The sequence below is a fragment of the Micromys minutus genome (genome assembly GCF_963924665.1).
Source record: "Micromys minutus genome assembly, chromosome: 8".
Classification (NCBI taxonomy): Eukaryota; Metazoa; Chordata; class Mammalia; order Rodentia; family Muridae; genus Micromys; species Micromys minutus.
The window spans coordinates 52960559-52983435 of record NC_137977.1 but is presented as its reverse complement, the minus strand read 5'-3'; the positions used below and the strand labels follow the sequence as shown (position 1 = coordinate 52983435).

Here is a 22877-nt window from a genome sequence, read left to right as displayed (position 1 = left end):
CTCATAGCTGGACCACCATGCTTTCCTACCACTGTGAACTAGCACATCCCTCTGTACCCCCGCCCCCGCCATACCAACCCAATTGTTAATGCTTCCAATCAAGAAGTACTTGGCAATTATTCACTGAATCAATCAGTTAAGTGAATGCATAGGTTTAGCAGACAAAAACCCACACTTGGTCTTATCTTCAGATGGCCATCTTGGTAGCAAGGGGGTTGCTGGTTTTATCATCGGGTTTTATGGAGCACCACAGATTGAGCCTCAGCTGGAGAAGGTGAAGATGTCGGCCAACACGGACCGGCTGGGGCTGAGCGAGCAGAGGGGAACTGTACACAGCTGCACAGACTTTCTCTCCAGGGGCTCTTTTGCTGTGACTCAGAGGCCCAAACTCCTACCGGTCCTGGCGCTTTGCTCTAGTTTCCTTTAACTTTTTACGGCCTGTAAACAGAAAATTCCTCACACTTAGTCAGCTTCGGGAAATTCAGTTCCCTATGTGTCATGACAGAGGAGTGTGCAGAGCCCTTGTGCGGGACGTTTCCCCAGGCAGCCAGGATGCAGAACAGGGTCCACAGATCTGCTCGTGAGTGCCGGCTCAGGCGGGCGTTATACACACTGTCCGTTACATCTTAGTCTTACTATCATAGAAGCAAAGGTTTGTCAACAAACAGCAGTTGATAAATAAAAGCCCTTCCCACTTAGTGTTTGATGCACTCTAATTTCTTTTTTATTTAATTAATTTTTTTACTTATTCACTTTACATACCATTCACTGACCCCTCCCCTTTTTAATTACTATAATTTCTTAAACTGTGCCAACTATTTGATTCCTTTCTATGATAGCTCACTAGATATATTATTGCCACCAAAAGTAAAGAAATAACTCATTTAATCATGCATGGACAATAAAAAAAAAATCCCCTGAAGACAATCTGAATTTGTATCTTCATGAAAATGTAGAATATACACGTTCCAGTATAAGGATAAAGGACCCCCCCAAAACGATCAACAGATTTTAAAAAAACTACCAGTTCTGGTCAAGCAGAAATTCTGAAGGTGTCAGGGTTGTTTTTTTCAGAATAATATAGAGAAATACTTGGAGGGATGCTTAGTATCCTACACAAACAAAAGTTAAGGTAGAGAAGATTGCTTCAAACTTTTAAACCAAAAGCTAACCTTTCTTGGCAACACTTTCCTACTGGGAATAGACAGAAATGACCAGTTTCTTCTGTCTTTAGGGATCAGAGTTTTAGGACAGCTCAGGCTACACAGAGAAACCCTGTCTCAAAACCAAGAAAAAACAAAACAAAGATTCATTTGCGATCACAAGATTATACTAACTCCTTTATGGATTTTTCCTTTCTTTTCTTCAGTTGTTCAGATTACTAATATCCCGGTAATATTACAGCCAAAGTCAGGTATTTCGTCCCATCACCCACTAAAGTGCCCATTGCTGTAAGTCTAAGACACTGTGCAAACAACTCCAACCTAGACAGGCAGAAATCGATGTCAATCGAGGCTTGCCCGTTAAACTGAAGTGGGCTATCCCTTTATTCCTATTTTTTGTCTCAGCTGATGGGGAGGCATCCGAGGAGATGCTTGGTTAACCGAAACCAAGGTGGAAACATTTATTTGCCATTTTCTTTTTTGCTGGGTTACATTTCACTTAAATTTAACTGGACGGTTATCAACTTCTTGCTGTAAGCTTTGCTGTCTTAAAGAAACCACAAATCACAAGCATAAATACAACACCTTCAGTTCAGAATGTGGAACCAATGTAATTCCCATGTACAGGCTACACGGAGCAATTCTCTTTAGGGAAGCTGACAGTGATGGCTGTCGGTTACCTGACGGCTTGCAGGTCTACGTGAGATTTTATTTACAAAACAAAAAGCCCTCAAATTAATAAACTCAAGCTAGTTAACAGATGTGTTAGTTCCCATCTCTTGGTCTCTTTTGATGGCATGTTTCAAACAAGTTTTTCTGTGTTTCATTCCTTCAACCGCACAGCCCTGACTTCTTTACCACGGCAGCTGAGGTCTAAGAAAGATACGCAGGTAAAATAGAGAAAATGGTGGCAATTCAGACCCCAGGAGAAGAAAGAAAAACTGTTTCTTACACATCTGTTTGAGCCTAGACAAACTTCAGACACCTAGTGTCAAGAAGGAACCTCCCTCAAGCACAGTTTGTATTAGTCAGCTGAAGCATCAGCAAACAGCCTTGGACACAAATAAAAAACCACACAAAAACAAATAAGTCACTTGACTAGAAAGTCTGCATATAAAAGACTAGTTGACATTCTGTTTTGATTTGTTGTTATCCCCTTTATGTATACTAGATTTACATCATTTCTCCCTCCCCCCAACCCCTTCCATATCATCCCCTAGATAGATAGATGATAGATAGATGATAGATAGATAGATAGATAGATAGATAGATAGATAGATAGATAGATGGGTGGGTGGGTGGGTGGGTGGGTGGGTGGGTGGGTGGATGGATGGATGGATGGATGGATGGATGGATGGATGGATGAGTGGGTGGGTGGGTGGGCAGGTGGGAATAAACACAAGCTGCTGAGTCCATCCCGTGTGTGCTTGTGTGTGTCTGTTTTACCAGGTGACACATCTAACAATTTGTGTTTACATCACGCAGTCTACACTCCAATCCCTTCCATCCCCTGCCTGTCCTCTTCAATCTTGCCTATATCGTCCTCAGCCCATAATCAAGACATTTCCATTCTGACATCATTAAAATGCCTTCTCTAATGACTTCACACCTCAGGCCTGAAAGTGCTCCTACCTCTGGGTAGACCAGCCCTTCCTGAGCATCCCTTCAAAACTCTAACATTCTCCCAGGACTGGATATGATACCATGGAATCCAAGGATGCCTCCAGGTTCCCTGGGAGTCAAAATGTTATCCTTGGGATAGGGAGATGGCTCACTGGGTAAAGCACATACGGCTCCAACACAAACATCCCTAAAACTCGTGAGAATCCAAGCAGAGCAGCGCGTCTGCAATTTCAGTGCTCACACAGGGAGACAGGTGGATCCCAGAGAGCCAGTTAGCTCGGCGTTAGCTCAGCGTTTGTAGCAACAAACAAGAGACTCTGTATCATGGTGGAAGCCTGAACAATATTTAAGGCTGTTCTCTGACTCACACATACAAAACCATGGCAGGGGTATCCCCACACTAACAGCAACAAACAACACACATACACAGATTTAAAACAACCACAACACTATTTTTAGGTTGCTCCATCCTCCTGCCCTTTCTGTATTGAATCCAAAGAGAACTTAGCAAACTACTTCCATCTGGAAGAATCTGTGATGATTACACAGCTCTGTGATGGCACTTTTGGAAAGGGTGGCCTGGGAATACCACCACCAGGACTTTAGGAGGTCATCTTCCTTGAAGGGCACGCTCGCCCGGCAAATGCCCTCACAGATGCACCAAGTGTGACTTTGCCGGGACTGCTGAGACACAGTCTGTTACAACTGGCATCAGTAGCCACAAGCAAGCGCTAAGAACCTGACCCTGGCAAAGCACATTTTACACTCCAGTGCTGCCCATCTGGGTGATACCAAGTGGGGAGGCGTGGGGGGGGCAGGAAGGCAGAGAAGTAAGTACTGGAGCATGATGCTGTGAACTGCACCCAAGGACACCCTGCTGCAGGAACAGCTTCTCCCACACAGACAGACCAAACCCACGGAACCAAGTTTTCAAACTGCTGCTGAACATCCCACAAAAAGCAGTTCTATTTCTAACCACCCGCACCATGGAAAAATACAAACGACACCCAGCAACCGAGAACCTCCGAGCGTCTTATTTTATAACTCTTTCCCCCACACCCACGCCCAAACCTACCCCCCACAAAAAAAAATTTAGGTGGAAAATTTGCTAGCTTTTCTCGAAGTTTGACAATACTGTGGTCTACTGATGAAACTGCTAGCGCACTTGAATGTAGAAGAATTTGCTAAGGGCTTTTTTCCTGTTACATTTGTGGTTGTCGGCAAGAAGAAGAGGAGGAGGAGGAGGAGGAGGAGGAGGAGGAGGAGGAGGAGGAGGAGGAGGAGGAGGAGGAGGAGGAGAAGAAGAAGAAGAAGAAGAAGAAGAAGAAGAAGAAGAAGAAGAAGAAGAAGAAGAAGAAGAAGAAAAAGAAGAGAATGTCATTTGATAACAGAAGGGCAGAGGACAGAGAGACAATTCCGTTAGAAAGTGCCTGCCTTGCAAGCCATGGAGACCTAAATTCAACCCCCAGAGCCATGTAAAAAAATCTAAATTAAAATTTTTTAATGATTTATTTATTTTATATACGTGAGTACACTTGTTGCTGTCTTCAGACACACCAGAAGAGGGCATTAGATCCCATTACATATAGTTGTGAGCCACCATGTGGTTGCTGGGAATTGAACTCAGGACCTCGGGAAGAGCAGCCAGCGCTCTTAACCACTGAGCCATCTCTCCAGACCAAATTAAAATGTTTTAAAGGTGTTCGTGGTGGCACAAACTTATAATCCCAGTGTAAAGACACAGAAACGGTGGATCCCTGGGGCTTGGTGGCCAGTCGGCCTCTTTTATGTGGCAAGTTCCAATCTGGTGAGAGCCCATGTCTCAAAAGAAAAGGTAGATTGTGGCCGAAGAAGGACACTCAAAGCTGCTCTCTGCCCTCCACAGACACATACAGAACAAAATAATGGCTGGCAAATGAAGCCGACAGAGAGATTCCAAGGCCTCAGGCCACAGACAGAAGGGCTAGTGACATGTCTCTGAACTCTCTTCCTTCTAGCCTTCCTCTTACATCTCCAGCTTTTCAAGAATACGCCCAGTTTTCCGGACACCTGTGCCCTGTTTCTGCTTCTCCCAGTGACACTCTTAACCCAAAGTCAGAGAATGGAGGACCAGAGAGTGGAAGGGGTCCTGTGGTCTTCTGATTCCTGTTCATAGTCACACAGAGACAAAACGGCTATAAGGATGGACAGGCAAGAGGGTGGGGTTTCCAGACAAAGGGAGATCCTGAATGCAGCCCTGAAAGAATTCAGGAGTCCTCTGAGAACTCTGGAGGACAATGAAGGGATCTCCCCAGGCCTCCTACTTCCGGTACCTTTGCACTCACCTCCAAAATAACCAACTTGGAGGCTAACCCATCGCTGCCCAGCTTCATGCAGACAGGGAATCAATCCCTGGAGCCTCCACACAGATCTAAGTTCAGGTAGAGGCACCTCAGGCTCTCGTCACAATGTTATCGGTTTCCCTGTGCACCACAGAGATCATTTCGTACATACACATCACTCTATGTAGCAGATGCAGATGATGGAACTTTCTCCCAGTACTTCTGGCCTTTGCTCTTGATCTCTTTTTTCTTTTAGCAGATGTTCGGGTCAGATAAGTACAGTGTTGAACAGAGCTGTTGGTTAACGGCTGAGTCTTTATCAAAGTGGCGCTCCGTCCTGGCCACTGAGCAAGGAGCCTGGATTTACGATTTAATTAATGATTTCCTCACCTACATCTCAGCAGCGGCACCCATTTTCCAACACCTGGCTCTAGCGAGACGCCTCATCCAGCGGTTTAGGAAACCTGCTCAGTCCTGAGGGACGACAGGCAGCATTTGTCTGTTCGCTGACAGTTCCCATGGACGTATGACCCATGACCGGCAGCTGGCTAACGTCACAATAGGAAATGACAACTGACATTTTACTGACCGTTTAATGTGCATCGATGCTGAACTAGACATTTCAAAGATAATTCCACAAGATAAATCTCCCCTAAGATGAGAAAAACTTGGACTCCGGGTGACAACTTGCCCAGGGTATAAAATGAATAGACGTGGCAGGACTGGAACTCAAGCCAAAGTCTATGGAGTGAGATACAACCAAGGTACACACGCCTTCGGAGTCTTCAGAAGACTGGATCTTTACAATACTTAATAACAACAGAAGCGCAGCGACCCGATCGAACCCACCTACAAAGCCAAGTCCAAATAAATCCACTGCACCCAAAGACAGACTCGGTGTAATTAAGGACCCTCCCAGAGAAACGGGGTAGAGAGCAAGCGACACCTGTCCGGAGAGGTCACCACTTCGGAATGTCTCACAGCCCAGCTGTGAGCTTTACAAGTAACAGAGCAAGTATAAATTCCAGGCCAGCCAGCTGTAAGAGCCTATTTTAAAGTGTGAAAGTCCTGACAGCACCTCAGAATCAGAAGTCTGTGCTTGAGGGTGTCTGGGGAAGGCTGGGGCACTTGTGCAGCGAGCAGGCAGTTTCTCAACGGCTCCGTCGGTGGGAGGAACACAGTTTTGTATTTAACCTAAAAGCCACATACGGTACTGTAGTCAAGAGAAAGTTTTTTTCCATTACCAATTTTAAAGTTGCTTAAAATAGTTGACAGAATGAGGTAATCCCATATAAGGAGAGGAATCAGATACTTATGTAATTTTCAAGAATTATTGCTACTTTTACCAAAATTTTGTAAATCAAATTTCACAGTCCTTTGAGGCATAATTCAGTGGTATGTTCGTTTACTTAGAAAACTACACGGGGACAGTTTTAGGCCTGGGTGGGTGGACTTAAGGAGAATGCACATGAAATAAGATGCATGGTAAACTGCGCTCACAGTTGCACGGGCCTTGGAGGAAGACTTCCTTCTACTTGAAGCTGGTGGGAAATATGCCAAATTACCATAGGAAAACCACCAGCATTCATTAAGTCAGCCAGAACAAGAGATTCTCCAGCACCGTGTTGTTCCGTCCGGTTAATAGAGAGATCACACAAGTATCCGTCAGCAACGCAAACAGCCCTGAGAAGCACCAAGCACCCCTACGAACACTTGCCATCTACCCTGTGAGTCAATTCACTCAGGAAGGAACTATTTATAAACTGAATTCCACTCTCCCGGGAGGAACTGGAGCCACGTGGGAGCAGAATGCAGTCTTCTGTACACTGTGTGACGTTTAGCTATGGGTTAGGAAGGCTGGAAACTGAGAGAAGCCTATTGAAATGAAGGAATCTGTGTAAATGAGTGGACAGGTCCACAGGGTCCTTCCTCCTGCTGCAAATCAGGAGCCTCACTGAATCCCAACCATACATTTCTTACAGCCCAGGGAGACCTTCATCAATCAATGACATTTGATACAAGTTTTATTGAGTTGGGTTAGCATCCTAGAGACTGTCCTAGACCAGCCACACAAGTAAGCCATTGAGAGGGAGGATGGGAAAAAAAAAAAAGAGCCCACAGTCTGTCCTGGACCTTAGAGAGCTAGTGTGGAACTTGTTATAAGTAATAAGCCTACCTGCTAGCAAATTTTTAATAAAAAAAGAGAGGGGGAGGGGAGGAGGGCAAGAGGGATGGAATACTCTGAAACTTTGTAGAACACTATAGGACTTCTTACCATTTTGAAAATTATCCAATGTCTTCATTTGATGCCAAGAAACAGCGAATGAAAACAGTCAACTAGGCAAGATCAGAATCAATAAAATCACTTAAGAGCCAACAGAACAGAGGTAAAGGGACATCCTTGGGTGAAAAGCAAGCAGCCGACAAAGCGGAGCCTAGGGGTAGAGCCTCACATCCACTAGCACCATCCAACTGACTCCCCAGGGCTAGCCCTGACGGTAGCTTTACTCTAAAGGAAGTCCGAGTGACCAAAACACATAACTACCATCTATATTTTACCTCCATTACCCAAGTTTCAGTCACTTAGACACACAGATGGAAAACAAAGGCGACTTAAGAGCGGCCAACCACCTCAGATGGACCAGCACCATCCAACTCTGCTTCATAAACATCAGAAAGCACTCAGCTTACCTCTGAACTAGGCGGAGCCTAAGGTCCGTTCTTAAAAACAGTCCAATAGAAGAATGGGGTCTTGTGCTGCAAACGTAGAGCCAGGAGTGCTGCAAAAAAATACAGAGAAGGTGACTCTTGATTTCTCTTAGTTCAACCCAATTTCCAAAAAAAAATTAAAAAAAAAATATTTAAGAGCTGTTACAATAGAAAGCACAAATATCAAAATAAGTAAAATTAAAATGCAAACATAAACATTAAGTATTACATAAGGGAAAAAAGAACAATTCATAGACAAAAATCTGAAATGAAGGATATGACTAAGTCATATCTTTGGGGTCTTTCCTAGGAGCCACTGAGGGCAGTAAGTTCTCATCTTTACATCAAGACACACTTGCTCCTCTAGTGACAAGAACGTTGTCTTCAATGAGAAGTCACAAATAATGGACAGTACCTTGTTGGGAGTTTTCTTTTTATTATTTAAATATTTTATTTATTTACATTCCCATCCTTGCCTCTCTCTCAGTTTCCCCCCACACACACCATCCTATTCCTCCTCCTTGCCTCGAAGAGAGTGCTCCCACACACTCCTCCCATTTCCCTGGGGCCTCAAATCTCTCTCAAGAATTAACACATCTTTTCCCACTGAGGCCAGACCAGGACTATATTTGCTCCCGGAGCCTCAGACCAGCCTGTGTATGCTCCTGGTTGGTAGATCAGTCTCTGGGAGCTCTGGGGGTCCAGGTTAGTTGAAAACGCTGGTCTTCCTATGGGGTCACCCTCTCTTTCAGCTTCTTCAATCCTTCCCCTGATCCAACCATATGAGTCCCTGACGTCAGTCCAATGGTTGGGTGTAAGAATCTGCCTGCATCTGTTTTAGTTACTGCTGGTAGTGGCCTCTCATAGCACAGCCAAGGCAGACTCCCTTTGTTGGTTACTGCAGACCTCCTGGGAGGCACGCGAACTGTAGAATGTGGCCAATGTCTAGCCCAGGTGAGGAAATGGGCCACTGTTTTCTTTTTGAATTAGGTGAGTTTGTCTGTAACAATGCTTTGTTGTTGTTGTTGTGCATATGAGTCTGTTAGTGCAGACACAAGCATGCCATGGCATGTATGTAGAAGCCAGATGACAACTTCCTGGAGCCCCTCTTTCTACTGTAGGATATAAGGGGACAAACTCAGGCTCTCAGACTGATGAAGCATCAAGTCCTGTGAATGACAATCTCTATCTCTCTCTTTGAAACAGGGTCCCCCTTCATACCCTAGGGCTGGCCTCTGACTTGAGACAATCCTACTGTTTTAGCTGTTGACTGATGAACAGACCATTTTCCTTCTTAATGACCGAAATAACCTTGAGATAACTCAGCAAACCTAATATTCAACAATAAAAGGGGACGAACTGGAGTGCACCTCATCTCTTCTTGGAAATACAGATCTAGCCCTGTGTAGCAGCGAAACTCTAGGAAGACACTGTGATTGTACCCACAAGGCTGCCTGCCCTTCCGTGTTCTCCATCCTGAAAGTAAAGCATCTTTAGTGCTCCAGGGGTTGCCTGGTTCCCACCATCTACCATCAACACCTTTATCCCAACTTAGTGAGCATACCCTGTGTGATCCCATTCTCGGTGGGATCACTGTGCCCCCATTCAGTGACTTGCTGCCTTATAAGTAGTCTATTTTCCATTTCAGATAAATCTCTGCCTTGAATAAAATGGGTATTTCTTAACACCCAGACTGCCAGGATGTAGGACACACTCTGTCCAAGGTAGAATAAGCAGCCATCTGTGACATTTGTGTGCCACACTGCACTCTCCAAGAGACTTGTCCCTCAAATCGTGTTCCTACCATATGTCACTCCCTGATGTTCAACCAATGCAAAGGTATCCAGATAAAACATCACTGATGAAGAACACGGGGAGACTCCTGTGGAAGTCTACTCCAAATACAGAAGCCAAACCTCCCTGTTATAATCTCTCTCCTTCCTATCCTACTGGAAATGTACAGAATCTAGAGCAGGCTAGTAAGGCCTCAATCCTGGCACCTTATATAAGATGCCTGAATTGTAACTGAAGAGGGAGAGGCCCCCTCACTGAGGGACTGGGTGGGGCCACATGGAAAACCCTGAGGGGCCTCTAGGACCTGAGAACAGTCCTAGCTGACAGCAAGCAAAGGAACGGTGACATCAGCCCTACAGTTGGGGTAAATTTATTTCTGCCAACCATCAACAAGCTTGGAAGAAGACTTTTCCATTCAAAGTACAGCCTACCTACCATCTTAACTGCAGCCCTGGGAAAACTGAACAGAGTACGAGACAGCTCAGCTATGGAAACCCTGAGATAATAAATAAGTGATAAGTGTACTAGATTAAAACACCAAGCTCATTACTTTAAAAAGACTTTTATTCGGAAACATAAAATGAATACATTTTATAACATAGGTATATGAAATACGTATTCACATATTAAATGTATGTATAGCTCCATAGCTGAGGATCCATCAACCATGAATGATTTTTCTCACTCAACTAAGACCACCCTATAAGAAGGAAGTACATTGCCAGCATCCTGAACTCATAAGGGGTCTCTAACTTACTGTCTGTCTGCGTGGCTGTGTATGTAAATATACATGTGAGTGTATTGTGGGTGGGAATTTTCATACTGAAGCCAGAGAACAACCTTGAGTATCATACTCAAAAGGATGTTTGCCTCCTTTGAGACAGGTACTCTCCTTGGCCTGAAAAAATCACCAAATAGGCCAACCTGATTTTAAAAAAAGTCACCAATAGTTGAGCCAGAGAGCCTTGAGGGTCCTCTTGTTTCTGCTTCCTCAGCACTGGACTCATAAGCAGCCACCCCCATGTTCAAGATTCTTTTGTGGATCCTGAGGGTCAGACTCAAGTCTTCAGCTTGGGAGGCAAACACTTTACAAGCTTAGCCATCCCCTAAGGGCTAGTTTTTAATGTCAATGATTATGATTAGTCAACTTCTGCATAGCGCAATGAGGCCATGGCACCTGAATCCATTCAAGCCCTCAGAGAACGGTTCAAAGATTCAAATTCAATTCCAAAATAGGCTGAAAGATATTTAGCCTCAAAGTCTCTGCCCATGAACCTGAGTCAGTGCTTAGAAATGTCTCTGGGAAAACGGCAAGATTGAAGTGTAGAGAGAAGTATTGATGTGTGGGAAAGGCTAGACTTCCGGGGTAGGATGCACGCATATAAACAAAGTGACAGAAGGTGCTAGACAGAGTGAAGGGGCAGTTCTGACCTGGGGATTGGGGCCAGAGGGCACGCAAAGGCTCACAAAACACAGCAAGGGAAGTAGGACCAGGGAGCAGGCCATTGATGAACTAGAGTAGGGTACATACAAACCCACAACAAAAACCATAGGTAAGAAGTGGACCAGACTTGACCCTGGGGTAGCTTGCCCAGGTATGTGGGGACCTACAATATACATCAGCAGCTGTGAGAACAGGCAGCTGGATCCGGCCAGGGTCTGAGTCCTCTCTGAACATTGAAACTGCCTCCATGCTAGGAAGGTAAACTCGAAAAGAAAAGGGGAAAGAAAAGGAAGTGAGGTGGAAAAGGAGAAAAGAAAGAAAATCTCAATAAACTGACTTAAGATGCAAAAGGGTCAGTGCAGAAACATAAACAACACACAGAGAAAAAGGCGGCATATCTTCTTCAAAAATCAACGACTCCAGAGTAATGATCCCCAATGAGAGTGACTTAGAACTCCCAGACAAAGAATTCAAAAGAAGGATAACAGATGGTTCAGACAACTCAAAGAAGGCATGAATGTACTCCAAGAGCACAAAAATAAACAGACAAATGAAATAAAGACATCAATTCAAAATATAAAAATAGAATTCAATAAAGAGAGAGAAAATTGCTAAAGCAAAGCCAAAGGAAAAGACAGTGGTCAGTGGACAGCCTCACCAACAGGACTAACTGATCACGTAAGAAATAGAGCATCAGGGTTTGAAGGCAACATGAGAAAATTAGATCATTAATTCAAGGTAAAATTTTAAGTGTATACATGAACAGAATATGGGAGGGTTTGGGACACCATGAGACCACCATTTTATGAACTATGGACATATAAGGAGGAGGTTTCTATTCCAAAAGTATAGAAACTGCTTTCAATAAAGTCTAAGAAAACGTTTCCCAAATCTAAAGAAAGAGATGTCCATCTGAGGGATGAAGAACTGGGGATAGCCACTGGAGAGTCCCAGACACCAGGGAAGCAAAAGGCTCCCAAACCCCAATGGGGATGACTTAAGCTGAAATGTGCAGCAAAGGAGAGACAGGCCCTATAGAAACCACCTCCAATAGGAAGTCACAGCCCCCAGTTGAGGGATGGGGCTACCCATCAATCTCAAAGTTTTTAACCCAGAAATGATACTGTCCAAAGGAATGACGGGTACATAAAATGGAGCAGAGACTGAAGGAGGGACCATCTGGGGAGCACCCTACCTGGGGATCCACCCTCTCTTCAGACACTGTTGCTGTTGCCAAAAAAAAAAAAAAAACAAAAAAAAACAAAAAAAAAAAAACTCCCTGGGAGGTTCTGCCAGCAACTGACCAATGAAGATGTGGATCCTTTGTGCCAACCATCAGACTGAGCTCTGGTACCTGGTTCAGGGAGCTGGCAGAAGGACTGGAGGAACAGAGGAGGATTGCAACCCCATAGGAAGAACAATGTCAGCTGGCCAGACCACCTAGTGCTCCGCAGGACCAGATTACCAACCAAGGAGTGTGCAGGAAGGAATCCATGGCTCCAGATACATATGTAGCAGAGGATGGCCTTGACTGACATCAATGGGAGGGGAGGCCCTTGGTCCTGAGGAGGTTTGATGCCCCAGTGTAGGGGGATGCTGGAGTGGTGAGGCAGAAGAGGGTTGTTGGACGAGCACCCTCATAGAGGCAAAGGGGAGAGGGAGAGGGCAGATGTGGAATGGGGAGGTGTGGAGGGATAACCAGGAAGTGGGATATCATTTGAGATGTAAATGAATGGAATGGTTAATAAAAAAGAAAGAAACGTATAGAATATCAAGTAAAAAAGACCAGAAAAGAAACTCCCCATGCTATATCATAATTAATCCACCAAAACCTAGACTAAACAAAGGTTACTGAAAACCACAGGAGAGAGAGGCAAAGTCACACAGAAAGGCAGCATAGACCAACCGACAGCTGATGGATGACTCAGTAGAAACGTTGAAAGCCAGAAGAGCACATGCCTACCGAGACTGTTACACCTGACTATCATGATTGAGGGAGAAATAAAAACTTTCCACAACAAAAATAAACTTAAGAAATTTATGGCTGCTAAATCCACAGAGACATTGAAAGGATACTAGATTGAGGAGAATAAACATTCCCAAAAGGCCACAAAGAGGAAAGACCAGGACAGCTAGTCAAAAGAAGTTTGAGAAAACACCAAAAACAACGAGGATCAGAGCACGACTTTAGATAATAACTCTGATTTTTAATGGCCTCAAGTCCCCCAATGAAAAGACCTAGACTAACAGAATGGATTGAAAATAGGATTCATCTTTTTGCTGTCCCCAAGAAAGGCTGCTTAAAGACAGACATAACCTAAGTGTAAAAGTTTAGAATCCAAACAAACAGAACTAGAAAATGAGCACACGTTGCTATTGACAAAAGCAGGCAGCTATTGTCAACTCTCTGACAAAATGGACTTTAAATCAAAATTAGTCAGAATAGATAAAGAAGGTCATTTCATGCTTACCAAAGGATTTATCAAGAAAATGCTAAAATTCTAAATATGTATACCCCAAACTGCAGGTACACTTAATTTCACAAAGTAACTATTGCCAGATGTAAAGTCACAGGCTAACCCCCAGCACAGTAACAGTAGATGACTTCAACATAACCCCCTTACCAACAGGCAGGAAATTTATACTGGAGGTGGGGAGAGTAAGTTTAATAGTATCATAAATTGAATGTATCTAATGCATAGCTACAGAACGTCCCACTAAAACACTAAGAAAAACAAATTCACATTTTCTCAGCAGCACATGGGACTTTCTCCGAAATAGATCACATACTAGGACACCAGGCAAGACTCAACAGCATAGAAAAACTGGAATAACATCCTGTGTTCGTTTAGACCACAATGAGATAAAGGTAGTATCAGCAGCCAAGAAAGACTGCAGAAACCACACAAACTTGTAGAGATTAAACAACAAACTGCTGAATGATAAAGGAATCACAGAAGAGATCCAGAAGGAAGTAAAAGTTCCTAGAATTGGAGGAAAACGGCCAGCGAAGGCAATCCTCAGGAGAAAGCTCACAGCACTGAGTGTCTGCACCAGAAAACAAGAGAGAACCCAAATAACCAACCTCAGAATACAAGAACCAACCCAAACCAAAATCAACTGATGGGGAAGTCATTAAGATCATGGCAGAAATTAATGAAGTAGAAATTTAAAAAATGACAGAAAAAAATTAATTAAAGGTTGATTCTTTGGAAAGATAAAGATTGACGAAACCTTAGCCAAATTTACTAAAACAAAGAGATGTAGGATCCTAACAAAATTAGACATGGTGCAGCATAGAAGACATTAGGATACCAATAAAATTCATAAAAGTCACAAAGATAAGCCTTAAAATATCTATGTCCCACCAAACTGGAAAATCTGAAAGAAATGGATGAGTTGATAGAAGAATGTGACCTACCAAAACATAAACAATTTAAATAGACCTATAACCAACACTGAGATTGAAGCAGTAAATAGAAATTCCCTTAACTAAAAATTATATAAGACCAGATGAATTCATACAGAATTTTCTCAGACCTTCAAAGAATAAAACTGATACAACTCAAAATTTTCTATAAAATAGAAAAAAAAATGAAAGCTTCAAACTCTTAACAAAGCCAGTATTACGGTGACACTAAAACTAGATAAAGATACTACAAAACAAACACAAAATAACAGCTCTACCTCCTGAGAAGCACAGATTCAAAATTCACAATGAGATATTTTTTAACAGGATTCAAGATCACATCACAAACATCCTCAGGATCAAGTTTGGCTTTATTTCAGAAATGCAGCAGTGGTTCAACTTACATAAATCAATAAACATGATTCATTACATAACTGGACTCAAAGTTAGAAATCTTATGATCACCCAATCCTTTGACAAAATCTAACGTCTTCATGATAAGAGTAATGGAGAGCCAGGGGTGGGAGGATCACATTTAGCACTATGAAGGCTATATAAAGCCAATCTATAAAACAATGCTGCCCTCAATGGAGAAAATCGCAGACCATCCCGCTAACGCTAGAATGTATACTCTCCTTACTTAATGCAATGCTTGAAGCCTTAGCTAAAACAGTAAGGCAAAGGAGGGAAGTAAAGGGGATACACAGGAAAAGGGAGGACCCCTACTTGCAGACAGTAGGATTCTAGACATGCAGAAGGGCTCCACCAGGAAACTCTTACAGCTGATAAACACACTGAGCAAAGTAGCAAGATACAACGTTAACATATAAAAATTGGTGATCTTTCTATACCCCAAACATAAACATACTACCACCTTTGCTGAAATTCCTGGCCCAAGAGGAACCTGCATGGAGTCCTCAGGCCACAGGAATTGAGGAACAGTCTGGAACAGGATTCTTCTGGTTTCCACCTGCACTTGGAGCTGACCCAGTGTCAAATCACTTGATATCCATACTACCCTGGGAGAGAGCTGGTCCCCCAGAAGTGCTGACATACCTGAGAGCAAAGTACGGTCAAGACACTGTCAGAATCAGCAAGACCAGAAACACCAGAGATAAGCAGATGGCAAGAAGCAAGTCCAAGTACCTAAGCAACAGAAACCAAGGCCACTTGGCATCATCAGAACCCAGTTCCTCCACCACAGCATGTCCTGGATATTCCCCAACACACCAGAAAAGCAAGATTTTGGTTTAAATACACAACTAATGATGATGTTAGAGGAAGTAAAGAAGGTCATAAATAATTCCCTTAAAAAATACAGGACAACACAGAAAAACAGGTAGAAGCCCTTAAAGAGGAAACACAAAAATCAACCAAACAGGTGAAGGAATTGAACTAAACCACCCAGGATCTAAAAACGAAAATAAAAATAATAAAAAAAATCACAAAGGAAGACAACCCTCAAGATAGAAAACCTAGAAAAGAGATCGGGAGTCGTAGATGCAAGTCTTGCCAACAATATACAAGAGATAAAAGAGAGAATCTCAGGTGTAGAAGAAACCATAGAAAGCACTGACACAATGCTCAAAGAAAATGCAAAAAGCAAAAAGCTCCTAACCCAAAACATCCAGAAAATCCAGGACACAATGAGAAGACCAAACCTAAGGACAATAGGTGTAAAAAAAAGAGCGAAGATTCCCGACTTAAATGGCTAGTAGATATCTTCGATAAAATTATAGATGAAAACTTCCCTAACCTAACAAAAGAGATGCCTATAAACATACAAGAAGACTACAGAGCTATAAATTGATTGAACCAGAAAAGAAATTCTTCTCATCACATAATAGTAAAATCACCAAATGCAAAAAACAAAGAAAGAATATTAAAAGCAGTAAGAAAAAAAGGTCAAGTAACCTACAAAGGTAGACCTATCAGAATTACACCAAACTTCTCAAAAGATTATGAAAGCTAGAAGATCCTGGGCAGATGTCATACAGAGAACACAAATGCCAGCCTAGGCTACTATATCCAGCAAAACTCTCAATTAACATAGATGGAGAAACCAAGATATTCCATGACAAAACTAAATTTACACAATATCTTTCCACAGATGCAGCATGACAAAGGATATTCGATAGAAAACTCCAACACAAGGAGGGAAACTACATGCTGGAAAAAGAAAATAATCTTTTTTCAACTCACCCAAAAGAAGACAAACAAACATAATTCCACCTCTAACAACAAAAGTAACAGGAAACAACAATCATTGGTCCCTAATATCTCTAAACATCAATGGACTCAATTCACCAATAAAAAGACATAGACTAATAGACTGGATATGTAAAGAGAACACAACATTTTGCTGCATACAGGAAACACACCTCAGTGACAAAGACAGACACTACCTCAGAGTAAAAGGCTGGAAAACAATTTTCCAAGCAAATGGTCCCAAGAAACAAGCTGAAGTAGCCATCCTAATATTGAATGAAATCGACTTTCAACCAAAAGTTATCAGAAAAGATAAGAAAGGACACTTCATAGTCATCAAAGGAAAGATCCACCAGGATGGAATAACAATTATGAATATCTATGCTCTAAATGAAAGGGCAAACACATTCATAAAAGAAGCCTTACTAAAGCTCAAAGCACACACTGTACCTCACACAATAATAGTGGGAGACTTCAACACCCCACTCTCATCAATGGACAGATCATGAAAACAGAAACTAAACAGAGACACCATGAAACTAACAGAAGTTATGAACCAAATGGATTTAGCAAATATCTATAGAACATTACATCCCAAAACAAAAGAATATGCCTTCTTAGCACCTCTTGGTACCTTCTCTAAAACTGACCATATATTAGGTCACAAAACAGGCCTTAACAGATATAAGAAGAGAGAAATAATCCCATGCATCCTATCAGATCACCATGGACTAAGACTGGTCTTCAATAATAACAAAAAAGACAGAAATGCCACATACACATGGAAGATGAACAATGCTCTACTCGATTATAACTTGGTCAGGAAAGAAATAAGTTTAAAACGTTTTAGAATTTAATGAAAATGAAGGCACAACATACCCAAACATATGTAACAAAATGAAAGCAGTGCTAAGAGGAAAGCTCATAGCTCTGAGTGCCTCCAAAAAGAAACTGAGAAGAGCATACACTACCAGCTTGACAGCACACCTAAAAGCTCTAGAACAAAAAGAAGTAAATGCACCCAGGAGGATTAGGCAGCAGAAAATAATCAAACTCAGGGATGAAATCAACCAAGTAGAAGCAAAAGGAACTATACAAAGAATCAACAAAACCAGGAGTTTGATCCTTGAAAAATATCAACAAGATAGATTAAACCTTAACCACACTAACCAGAGGGCACAGATTTTGTTTCAGTTCTGCTTAAAAGTTGTGTTCAGGATTGTGGAGATGATCAGTGACTGGGGGCACTTCCTGCCAAGCTGAAGAACATAAGTTTAGTCCCCAGAGCCTAAAAGTGTAAGGGGAGAAACAACTCCCACAAGTTATCTCCTGACTTTCACACATACTCACACTGTGGTACATGCCTACCACACACATACACACACCACATAAATGAATTTTAATTAAAAAACAAAAATGTTAACTACAGGGAAAGAAATAGGGCTCAGAGGGTAAAAGGTGCTTACTACACAAGCCTGACAACCTGAATTAAATATCCAAAACCAACAATGAAAGAAATTTCCTTTTGCAATGAAAGAATGGAAGAATCAACTTCAAAACACTGTGCTGTGATGGCCACATAAAAACTGCGGCATGCACACACCTGAACCCACACAAAAAAATAATATTAAAATGTTTAAGTTGAATGCATTAATATTTTCAGTGCCCATTACCCTCAAACAAGAGGTTATATTTTGGCCACCGGGAACAGCAGAGATCCAGAGACACAGGCCTGGAGAGACTGCACTGTGAATAGCCGGGGCTCCTGGATTGGAAGGATCAACATTGTAAAAATGGCCATCTTACCAAAAGCAATCTACAGATTCAATGCAATCCCCATCAAAATACCAACCCAATTCTTTATTGAGTTGGAAAGAGCAATGTGCAATTTCATCTGGAATAACAAGAGACCTAGAATAGTGAAATCCATACTCAACAACAAGAAAACATCTGCAGGAATCACTATCCCTGACCTCAAGCTATATTACAAGGCAATTGTGCTGAAAACTGCATGGTACTGGTACAGAAATAGGCACGTGGATCAATGGAATAGAATAGAAGATCCAGAAATGAGTCTTCACATATATGGTCACCTGATTTTTGACAAAGGAGCTGTAAACATTCAATGGAAAAAGGACAGCCTATTCAACAAATGGTGTTGGTCCAACTGGCACTCAGCATGCAGAAGAATGAAAATAGACCCTTTCTTATCTCCTTGTACAAAGCTCAAGTGCAAGTGGATCAAAGATCTCCACATTAAACCAGGTACACTGAAACTATCAGATGAGAAAGTAGGGAAAACCTTAGAACACATAGACACAGGAGAAAATTTCCTGAACAGAACACCAATGGCTCGTGCTCCAAGGTCAAATATCAACAAATGGGACTTAATGAGATTGCAAAGTTTCTGTAAGGCTAAGGACACTGTCAAGAAAACAAAACGGCAGCCAACAGAGTGGGAAAAGATCTTTACCAACCCCACATCTGATAGAGGCCTAATATCCAAGGTATACAAAGAACTTAAGAAGCTAGACACCAGAGAATCAAACAACCCTATTAAAAAATGGGGTACAGAGCTAAACAAAAAGTTCTCAATTGAGGAATATTGAATGGCTGAGAAGCATCTAAGGAAGTGCTCGATACCCTTAGTCATCAGGGAAATGCAAATCAAAACAACCCTGAGATTCCACCTCACACCAGTCAGATTGGCCAAGATCAAAAATTCAAATGACAGCAGATGCTGGTGAGGATGTGGAGAAAGAGGAACACTTCTCCACTGCTGGTGGGGTTGTAAACTGGTAAAACCACTCTGGAAACCAGTCTGGCAGTTCTTCAGAAAAATGGACATAGTACTACCTGAAGACCCAGTTGTTCTACTTCTGGGCATAAACCCCAGAGACACTCCAACATATTACAAAGACACATGCACCACAGTGTTCATAGCAGCCATATTTATAATAGCCAGAAGCTGGAAATAACCCAGATGTCCTTCAGTAGATGAATGGACACAAAAATTGTGGTATATTTACACAATGGAGTACTACTCAGCTATCAGAAACAATGACTTTATGAAATTCGTAAGAAAATGGATGCATCTAGAGAATATCATCCTAAGTAAGGTAACCCAGTCACAAAAAAACAGACATAATATGCAGTCACTGATAATTGGATACTAACCCCCAGGAAGCTCTGAACACCCCAGAAACAACTCACAGACTATATAAAGATCAAGAAAAACAAAGGCCGCTTTTCCCGTTCCGGCCCGAGAGGAGCAGGCTCATGGGCCAGTGACACCCAAAAATTAAAAGTTTTTGGAACCCGTGAGGTCGCGGACTGCTCTTCCGCGGCCGTCATCATGCCACAGAATGAATATATTGAATTGCACCGCAAACGATATGGATATCGTTTGGACTACCATGAGAAAAAGAGAAAGAAAGAAGGTCGGGAAGCCCATGAATGCTCAAAGAAAGCAAAAAAAAAAAATGATTGGCCTGAAAGCTAAGCTCTACCACAGACAGCGCCATGCAGAGAAGATACAAATGAAAAAGACTATTAAGATGCATGAAAAGAGAAACACCAAGCAGAAGGATGATGAGAAGACTCCACAGGGAGCAGTCCCTGCCTATCTGCTGAACAGAGAGGGGCAGTCAAGAGCAAAAGTACTTTCCAACATGATTAAGCAGAAACGAAAAGAAAAGGCGGGAAAATGGGACGTTCCTCTACCCAAAGTTCGTGCCCAAGGAGAAACAGAAGTATTGAAAGTTATTCGAACAGGAAAAAGAAAAAAGAAGGCATGGAAGAGAATGGTTACTAAAGTCTGCTTTGTTGGTGATGGTTTTACAAGAAAACCACCTAAATATGAGAGGTTCATTAGGCCAATGGGTCTGCGTTTCAAAAAAGCCCATGTCACACACCCTGAGCTGAAAGCTACCTTTTGTCTGCCTATACTTGGTGTGAAAAAGAATCCATCATCCCCACTGTATACAACCCTGGGTGTGATCACCAAAGGCACAGTTATTGAAGTGAATGTGAGCGAGTTGGGCCTTGTGACACAAGGAGGCAAGGTGATTTGGGGAAAGTACGCCCAAGTTACCAACAATCCTGAAAACGATGGGTGCATAAATGCAGTCCTGCTGGTTTGACAGTAATGTCATAAAAGTCATTACACTCACTACCGAAGACTACACAGTCAGAAAAACACCACCGCTGTGACCTTTTTGAACTACCAAGCAGCCTTACACCATGTGCAGTTATCAAGTATTTATTAAATTGTAAAGGAAAATAAAACACTGTCCAATTTTACAGTTGGTCTTCAGTTTAGGGCATCGCGGCTTACATTTTAATAAAATGTAGTGACTGAGTAGTAAGCGCACAACAGCATCCGAAGGATGAGGTACGCAGCAATACAAGTCTGTCATTACTTGGAAAGCCCCCAGAGTAGTTGACGGTACCTGGAAAGGTTAAGTGTTTCCCATCTCATTGCCACTAATCCTAAAATGTGGGACATTTTAAACACAATAGTGTTTAAATTCATTAAATATAACATTAAAAGTCTGAGAGAAAGCAAAAAAATTTCACAACTCAAGTGTTTTTCACTCCCTTGGGTTGTCCTCTCAGTGAGCTCAGGTGTGGAGTCCCACCATCTTCTCCATTCTAAGACAAGGGCGTGCACTCACGCTGCCACAGCAACATTAGGACTGGGATAGATAACTCTCGACCTTGACTTGAGATGTGGCAGTTAATTAAATTGAAAGGCCATGATTTGGGTTTATAACTTAACCCTTAAGAGTGTCTGTATATTAATCTATGATCACTATATTGCTTTAAATTGTTTATTTTTTAAATCTACATAACACAGGCAGTGTGATTAGTTGTGCCTTTAATTTAGTGTCTGACAATATCTAAAGCACATCTTTATGAATGAAACTCAGTGGGAAAAGAAAATTTAAAACACCAGACTAGAAAACAATCACAAAATATAGGTTTAATTACTATCTTAAACATTAAGGGGGAAAAATAACCTAGCAAAGAAACAAATCAGTTTCACTGTAAGAAAGACTTGGTACTTTGAATAAATTTCTTTTTTTTAACTTTTAGAACATACAAAGATAATAAAATGAAAGCTAATTCCTTGGAGATGACCAGCAAAAACAGAATCACTTTAGAACTTTCTTACAATTAGATTTTAACATTTTTCTATCAATAAAAATGGGCAATGTATATTTATTTGTCTAAGTTATGGTGAAAGGAAATCTGACTTCAGGTAATCAGTGGGTTTTGCTGATGTTTGCTTATTTTTTAGGATTAGAAACAGCAAACCGTCTTATGCCAAAAAGGCATGGCAGGAAGTACTGAGACAAGCATGACTTCTATGATAGACCACGCCCCAAACACCAGCTTGCTAATGGACATAAAAGGGCAAAAGCTGCACTCTCGAACAGTTACGGATGAGTAGTATTAGTACAAATTATTTACATCAACACCTGTTCCAGCTGGCTGGTGTGACCACAGCTTAGGTAATTCCAAAGGAGATGTTAGTTGGTAGAAGGGCTTGAAGGTACACAAAGTCACAAACCACTAGGTAACACTTTGGTCACCGGAAGTCCTACTCAGTCTGCCAATCAATGGAAAAAAGAAAGTTGGCATACACGTGGAAGAATGTGGACACAAAGACTGGCATTCTAGGTCATGCCTTTTGATTTTATTTTAAAAATCATAATAGAATCTCTTTAAAAGTTTTAAAGGAGATTTACAATAAAATTCTTAAATAAAAAAAAAAGAAAAACAAAGGCCAAGAAAAATGAAAATTCATTATGTTTAATCTTTACACTATTTCCAGGTTACATCTTGTTTTACATGTACTTTATGCTCATTGTAACTAGTAAGATTTTAATGCATACTATCAAACCTTTAAAAAATCAAGTACTGACAAAAATGTATTCATATACTTTTATGCAAAAATGCTTTTAAAATCTGTACATTTATCTGTTTTTTAAAATAAAGTTGTTCAATTAAAAAAAAGAGGTTATACTTTTTACTGTAAAGAAAAATAACCGTGACTGAAGTTCTATCTGTTGTAGATTTTGAAAGGGTTGATTTTAATATAGTCAAATTGCTTCAAAGAGTGAAAAATACAAACTTCATTCATTACAGAAATGTGTTTGCAATCTCCAACACTCTACACTCAGGAACTGATTACGTATTCC

At 41.6% G+C, this 22877-nt stretch overlaps 1 protein-coding gene and 1 pseudogene across 2 annotated transcripts in view; one reads left to right on the top strand and one right to left on the bottom strand.

Moving 5' to 3' along the window:
* The window catches only part of LDLRAD4 (low density lipoprotein receptor class A domain containing 4), a gene marked incomplete at its 5' end in the record, with an annotated part of 293783 nt that overhangs the window by 215530 nt on the left and 55376 nt on the right, over positions 1-22877 (bottom strand). Inside the window, one exon of the mRNA XM_080920024.1 lies at positions 7799-7887. The remainder of the gene's footprint in view (positions 1-7798; positions 7888-22877) is intronic.
* On the top strand, positions 20027-20813 carry LOC308423313 (ribosome biogenesis protein NSA2 homolog; annotated as a pseudogene). The gene has a single exon. The product of its transcript is annotated as a ribosome biogenesis protein NSA2 homolog (transcript).